The sequence below is a fragment of the Equus quagga genome, chromosome 21 (assembly GCF_021613505.1).
Source record: "Equus quagga isolate Etosha38 chromosome 21, UCLA_HA_Equagga_1.0, whole genome shotgun sequence".
NCBI lineage: Eukaryota > Metazoa > Chordata > Mammalia > Perissodactyla > Equidae > Equus > Equus quagga.
Window position 1 is genome coordinate 28,567,353 of NC_060287.1, and position 8,124 is coordinate 28,575,476.

The following is an 8,124-nucleotide window of genomic DNA, read 5'->3' on the forward strand; positions in this document are numbered from 1 at the left end:
GGAAAAGTATGGTTAGATATTTATATCTGTGTTCCAGGGGTGAAACAATAACTACAGGAATATGCTTCACCTTCTTAAAATCCTCAGAGGCAGGATGTGCTTTAAATAGTTCTCTCTCCCTCTCCTGTTTAATGTGTGGAATCACGATTTTCCGGTCTTTAACAGAGATGTTTAATTCTCATGCAAGTTAAAAAAGAGTAAGAAGAACATGTGATTTTCAGCAAAATCATAATATATTTGAGCTGGGAAAGAATCATAGAGATGCTTAATCCACACGTCTCACTCTACAAATAGAAGAGCTGAGATCCGGGGTGGTTCCAAAGTCATGGATGTAGTTAGGCATCTGGGCATCTGTCCAGCACCCTTTCCCTCTTCTTGGGAAAAGAGCTCCAACAATGTGGCTGTGGTGGGGCTTCCCATCTCGAAGGTCTTCCCCCACTCTCGCCCCATCCCATAGGTAGGCTCTGCCCCAGTTCTGATCAGACCGCCACCTTCCTGGCCACAGAGATTGGTTCTAGGGGAGCAGGTTACAGAACTAGAGCCAGTCTGAGTCCATCCCTGGAGCTTTTCATGCCAAAGCTTGGAGGGAGGGTCGTCTGCTCACCTTTCCTCTTGATTCATGATCCTCAAGCTGCCATCAGCCTGTCCCCAGCTACGTGGAACAGTCTGGCATGACACGGATCCTCGGAGGGAAGCACGATGCGAGGTGGAGATGGAGAGTAACAGTGGCATCCCACTTCCCATTGCCCTCCCTCCAGTTCTGTGAGCGCCCCTCACAGCATGTTCCTATTACACCTCACTGGTGTTTAAGCTACTTAGAATTGGGTTTCTGTCACTTACGACCAAGAGTCCTGACTAATACACAGATTCCAGTCTAGACACTAGGTCTCTGGACCCCAGTACAGTGGTCACACCACTACACCAAATTGTTGAAATGTCACACCACACATTTGCTAGTACTTTGTAGTTCTCAAAATAGTCTTTCAAGGGGGCTAACTCTGGAGAATTACGATATCATTTAGGGGAAGATTATCTTTCCAGTATAAAATTCTTAAGTCAGCCCCTCACTTTCTTTCCAAGTACTCCTTTGTGTCCCCTAGTTCTTTCCATTTTTCTGGATATCACCAGAAGAAGGTCTCAATTAGGGAGTCATAATTTTTGACACCTGTACCAAACACATATATCTCCCTTTTAACTAAGAGTTTGACTAAACTCAACACAGACTTCTGAATCTGGAATAATTCTAGAGAGACTTTAAATATCAAAGATACAAATTATGTATCCTTAGAGAGATTTGAGGAAATGTTGCACCATAGTAGAAGGACTGAAAGCTAAAGTTGCAGAAAATTCACAGAAAAAAAAGAATAAAATAACTAAGAAATATAAAAGATGGGGGGAAATGATAAGAGGTCTAAGCAATCAGTCCAGGAGGTCCAACATCCGACTAAGAAGTGGTTCAAATAACAGAAAAGACAAAATAAAGGAGAAGAAATAATCAAAGAAATAATACATTATTAATTTCTCAGAGCTAAAAGGTATGACTCTTCAGATGGAAAGGATATGCCAACTGCCCAGCACAGGGAATGAAATAGTCCCAGATCAAGACTTAGCATGGTAAAACAGCAGAACTCCAGCCTTCAGAGAAGAGTCCAAAGTTTCAAAGAAGAGGAAAAAAGAATCAGAGTGACATTAGACTTTTCATCAACAAGTCAACTTCAGAAGCTGGAAAGTTCAAAATTCAGACGGTAAATAATTTTCAGACTAGAATTATATACCCACTCAAATTGTGACCCATGTACGATGGGCCTTTTTAGACACAGCTGAACTCGGAAGATGTACCTTTAACACATCCTTTCTTATTTAAAATTTACTGCAATAAAAAATGTGAGATTCGAGGTCACAGTAAAAAAAAAGCAAAGATTTAAGGTGTGAAAAGAGTCTACCACACTTATTTTTAAGCTCCATTGAAAACCAGTAGCTCTCCTATCAGCTTGATAAAATCCAGAAGTTTGACAGCATAATCTGTTGTATAGACTATTGTCCAGGAAAACGGGTGGTTTCACACATTACTGTTAGGAATGTAAGATGTTATAACCTCTATGGAAAGGAATTTGGCAATCTCGGACACAATTGCATATGTATGTATCCTTTGACACAGAATTCTCAATTTCAGGAATCGATTCCAAAAGTATACTGGCAAAAATATGATCAAAACGTGAACACAAGGCATTGCAGCACCATTCGCAATAGCAAAGACTGAAAACAACCCAAACATCTGCCAACTGGGAACTGGATGAATAAGTTGCAGTCCATCCACATAATGGCAGCATTAGGCATCTGTGCAAAGTAAGGAGAGATATCTTTACATGCCATGGAGAGATGGCGGAATAAATTGTTTCACAAAAAAAGCAAAGTTAAAAAATTTATTAGAATTGCAATTGCACTTCTAAAAGCGGGGAGAAGGAAAGACTGAATATACGTACATATTTACTTATATTTTTAAAAATTGAAAGATAAACCAAAAACTTTTCTAAAAGCTGCTTACGTGAGAGAAAGTAACAGGAAAAGAGGAGAGGAACAGAAGCTAGAGTTCTACAAGTAACGGTTATTTTGTATATTTGACTTTGGTATCATGTAAATGATTTTAACATAAATAGAAAACAAACTAATTTTTTAAAAAAACAATCTCTCAATATTGAAATACTTAATATAGTGGGTGGCATAACTCCATAGAGAAGAATTATTTCAAGTGACTTTAAAACATGAATTTTACTATATATATCTTGTAGGACATAGTCTGAGGACAGAAAAAAACCTGCCTCCCCTCAGAAAAGATTTTAAATTGTTTTCTGTAATCGTTGTTCTTGTTGTTGATATTGATAGTGTTATTCTGAGACTCTTTGTCTTTATATTGTATATTGAATAATTATGTCAGTATTGTTGGGAACAGGATTTTAAGTTTTGGATAACAGAGATACAGCTAAGGAAGATAAGGTTAAGTAAAAACTCTGTGGTTGTGCTTTTGAATTGGAAGTATCAATATGAACTCACAGTGTTTTTATCTTAAAAAAGAAATATTTCCTAGCTCTCTACATTGAATAGGCCTCAACATTGTAACCAACACAGTAGCAATAAGCACCCTGAGCACCCAGATTATGGTCACTAAATATCATTTCCTACTGAAAGAAACCAGGATTCCTTGGAGAAATGGCTGAATCCAAGGTCTGGGGTGAGAACTATACAAAATGAGCCTGGAACATCTCATCACTCCGGAAAGCAAGGAAGTTATAAAATACAAAACAAGCTACTAATGTAACCAACGTGAAGAGGCCTTCACTGTCCAAATATGAGGTAATTTACATATCAGTAAAGATAATAGGTGTAATGAGTTGGAACATGTCAATAGGTTTAAATGCATGAGTTCATAATGATTAAAAAATAAGCTTTCCTTATTTACTGTTAGAGGATGGTAGAAAACCCAATCATTATTTTTATTTTTTTTTAAAGATTTTACTTATTTTTTTTCCTTTTTCTCCCCAAAGCCCCCCAGTACATAGTTGTATATTCTTCATTGTGAGTCCTTCTAGTTGTGGCATGTGGGACGCTGCCTCAGTGTGGCTTGATGAGCAGTGCCATGTCCGCACCCAGGATTCAAACCAACAAAACACTGGGCCGTCTGCAGCGGAGCGCGCGAACTTAACCACTCGGCCATGGGGCCTGCCCCCCCCCAATCATTATTTTGAAAACTGCACAAAAAAAAGTAAATCAACATTTATGCCTACTTGATATGAACTGTCCTTCAGGTAACCAAATAGTTTATAAAGGAGGGTTTTGATTTTTTTTTCCTGTTAGAAGGATAGTGGCTAATAAGTGAAGAAGGAATGATAGAGTAAGATCAGCATTTTACAATGCTAAATGTACTGAAGGACCTCAGCAGTGGTCATCACTGGCTAGTAGTCTCACTCAAAAATAGAGACAAGCGGACATTGTGTGCCTCTGGAGGGAAGAACAGCACCCCACCTCTGAGGTCTTCTTGCCAAAAAAACTGAACCTAAATCTGATCCAGCCTCTAGATCTAAGTTCATTTTCCAGGAAATACAGGGAATGGGGAACATGACTAACACCACCGCAGGATCCAATTGGCAAACTCTTCGGGACAAATAACCCATTTCCTCAACAAATAAATTGCAAGGTCAAATAAAAGAGCGTAGGAGGAGGAAACCTATAAATTTAACAATTTTCCAGGGTCCTATCAACCAATTGCAACACATGCACTTTATTTGTTCCTGATTTGAGCAAATTAATTATAAGAGAAATTATGAGACAAGTGGAAAACTTGAGCATTGACTAGATATTTGATGCAATTAAATAATTATTGTTAACTTTTAGGTGGGATGGTAGTATTATGGTTTTATATTTTTTTTATTTAGTTATTTTCTTTTCCTTTTTCTCCCCAAAGCCCCCCAGTACATAGTTGTATATTCTTTGTTGTGGGTCCTTCTAGTTGTGGCATGTGGGTCGCTGCCTCAGTGCGGTTTGATGAGCAGTGCCATGTCCGCGCCCAGGATTCCAACCAACGAAACACTGGGCCATCTGCAGCGGAGCACGCGAACTTAACCACTCGGCCACAGGGCGAGCCCCTATGGTTTTATTTTTTAAAAAAAGAATCCTCCTTCAGAGATACATACTGAAATGTTTACAGGTGAAATGATAAACTTAGAATTTGCCTCACAGTGGTCCAGAATGGGGGGAGTGGATGAAGGAACAGATGAAACTAAGTTAGCCACGACTTGGTCATTGTTGAAGTTGAGTGATGGTTACGTGGAGTTTCATTATGCTATTCTTGCTGCTTTTGCAAATGTTTGAAATTGTCTATGATAAAAATTTATTTTTTTACAAAAATCATGCAAATTTTGCCTTTACTGTGTTATATACCTCTGCTTATTTCAATATGAAAATGTAACTTCTATGCCAAAAATCTTTGACAAAGATGAACACTCCAGAGAGAAGTGCTGTGTTTATTTTTAGGATTTGAATACCCACATCATGACATCGTTTGCCCCTGTGATAGACTGACTAATAACTCCCCAAAATAGCCACATCCTAACCCCCGGCACCTGTGACTATTTCTTTATTTGGCAAAAGGGACTTTGCAGAAGTGATTAAGTTAAGGATTTTGAGATGGGGAGATTATCCTGGAGTACCTGGGAGGGCCCAATGTCATCACAAGCATCTTCATAAGAAGTAGGAAGAGAGGGATTCAACTGCTGAAGAAAAAGGCGAGGTGACAACAGACTCAAGGCGGAAAAAAGGCAATGAGATGCAGAACCACAAACCAAAGAGGGGGACAGCCTCCACAAGTTGGAAAAGGCAAGGAAACGGATCCTCCCTCGGGCCTCCAGAAGGAACCAGCGCCAGCAACACCTTGATACTAGCCCCCTAAGATTCATTTCGAACTTCTCACCTCCATAGTGGTGAAATAATAAATCTGTGTTGTTTTAAGCCACCAAATCTGTGGTAATTTGTTACGGCAGCCATGGGACACTAGTACAACCCACATCCCAGGGGTACTGGGCAGAGCACGAAGGCTGCCCCACCTGGCTGTATGCCAGCTTTGCGCCTGGATAATGGGGTTCCCAACACCTGAGGCACAATATTGTGAGAATCACATAAAGCGCCTAGCACAGTGGCCAGCTCAGGCCACTGATCAACAAATGTTTGTTCCGCTCTCTAGATCTCTCCCTTTTACCCTCCCCCCTGTACTCAAGCTGTAGTCGTAATGATAGCCAAGAAGTATGCACATTCCCTGTAAAAGAAAACACTCTAGAAAACTCAACTTCACCTTCATGCTTTGGGTTATAAATTAAAGTGGGGAGAAAAACAATGCCAACAGTCAAGCCTGTTGACCGTCGAGGTATTTGTTAAAATAAATATGTCATTATTACCTCAGAGTGTTGACCTTCGCAGGGGTATTAGTTCTTACTAATGTCAAAAGGGGAATTTTTTTTTAAATCTGCTTTTCTGCCATGGCACTTTCACGGGCATTTTAAAGTCCAGATTATTATCAGACCAAGAAATTTATTTTGGCAATCAGTATTTTGTCAGGTAGAAGTCAAAATTCCAAACAAATGGAATTAAATTCTGTTCAACTGGAAAATGTAACAAGGAAGGAAGGAAGAAAAGAAGGAAGGAAAGAAGGTGTGATGGTTAATTTTATGTGTTGACTTGGCTGGATCACAGGATGCCCAGATATCTGTTTAAACACTATTTCTGGGGATGTCTATGGGGGTATTTCTAGAAGAGATCAGCATTCAAATCAGTGGACTGAGTAAAGCAGATGACTTCCCCAAAGTGGGTGGGCATCATCCAATTCATTGAGGGCCTGAGTAGAACAAAAAGATTGAATTCGCCCTCTGCCTGACTTCTCGAGCTGAGACGTTGATATTTTCCTGTCTGATTCTCATACCTTCAGACTCAGACAGGGATCTACACCACTGGCTCTCTGATTCTCACACCTTCAAACTACGTGAATGGCTTTCCTGGGTCTCCAGCTTGCAGACAGCAGATTGCTGGACTTCTTGGCCTCCATAATTGCATGACCCAGTTCCTTATACTAAGTCTCATTTTATATATAATGTGTATGAATATATGTACGTATGCATGTATATCTGCTGCCCTAAGCTCAAGCCAATAAAATATATATATATATATCCTCCTATTGGCTCTGTTTCTCTGGAGAACCCTGAATAATATGGAAGGAAAGGAAGAAAAAGGTAAATTTATCTATAATATTTCAATTTTAAACAGGTTGCATAAAGATGAGAAAATCCTCCCCTAAACCACAACCAACCTCCTAATTTCACTCCATAGATTTAATTACACGAATTTGATGACCTTTAGGAACAGCTATGAACTTCTGAAACCTGCACTTGAGTAACGGCCCCCCAGAATCTTTGTGTTATATCTTAAGAGTTAGGGTCAATGTTTATTCCACATCGCAGCCCCACTTCTCGGGAGGCGGGCCACAGGAAAGAGATGAAATTCCACATCATCTGACAGGTGGGGCTGGTGATATCTTTGGTGCACTCAAGCAGAACTCAACCATACCTTCCAGATGCACTGTACTCAGGAAGGATAATTCCTTAAATTTGAAGTGTAAGGCCAGCCTAGTGGTTAAGTTCAGCATGCTCCACTTTGGCAGCCCAGATTCAGTTCCCAGGTGCGGACCTATACCACTCATCCATGGCCATGCTGTGGTGGGGCCCCACATGCAAAATAGAGGAAGATTGGCGCAGGTGTTAGCTCAGGGCAACTCTTGAACTGAAGTGTACATTCCAACAATCTACAGATAAATTCCTTTAGGAAGAGGCAATTGACTTGAGGGTTTTTTTGGGGAAATTACACTTTTCTAAACAGTATTTATTTTGTTTGCAGGTCAGGTAAAATTTACTTACAGTGAAAGTTATGTCTCTCTTGTCTGCACCAATCTGTGACATTTCCTCAGGTTTTCTTTAACTTTCATGACCTTGACCCTTTTGAAGAATACTGGTCATTTATTTTGTTAAATGTCCCTCGATTTGGCTTTTCCTGGTGTTTTTATCACAATTAGATTGAGCTTATGCATTTTAGAAGGAAGGCTTCTGAGGTGACTGCCCTTCTCAGTGGGTACATGATGTCACGGTGCCTCATTACTGTTGATGTTAACCTTGACCACTTGTTTAAGATGGCGTCTGCTGGGTTTCTTCATTGTAAGGTTACTGTTTTCCTCTGAGTAACTAAAAAACAACTTAGCGGAGATGCTTTTTAAACTATGCAAATATTGTTAAGATTAAGTCATCTGTCCAGGGCCACACTGCTGGTCAGAGGCAGAGCCAGGATTTGAAGTAGGCAGTCGCTCCGGGATCCGTGCTCGTGTCCCCCATGCTCTACCTCCCCAGTGGCACATACAGCAATATCTGGAAGTACACAGGTATGTGCAAAGTGTGTGGCGTGTCTTTGCAAGCGGGCCTTTTAACCCTTCACTTTGGAAACCTAAGAGCTCATTCTTCCCTTGCTAATCAACTGAACGGCCTCAGTTCAGTTCAAGGGGAGCGGTCCCTGCAGAATGCCTCAGGCACAGCAGCC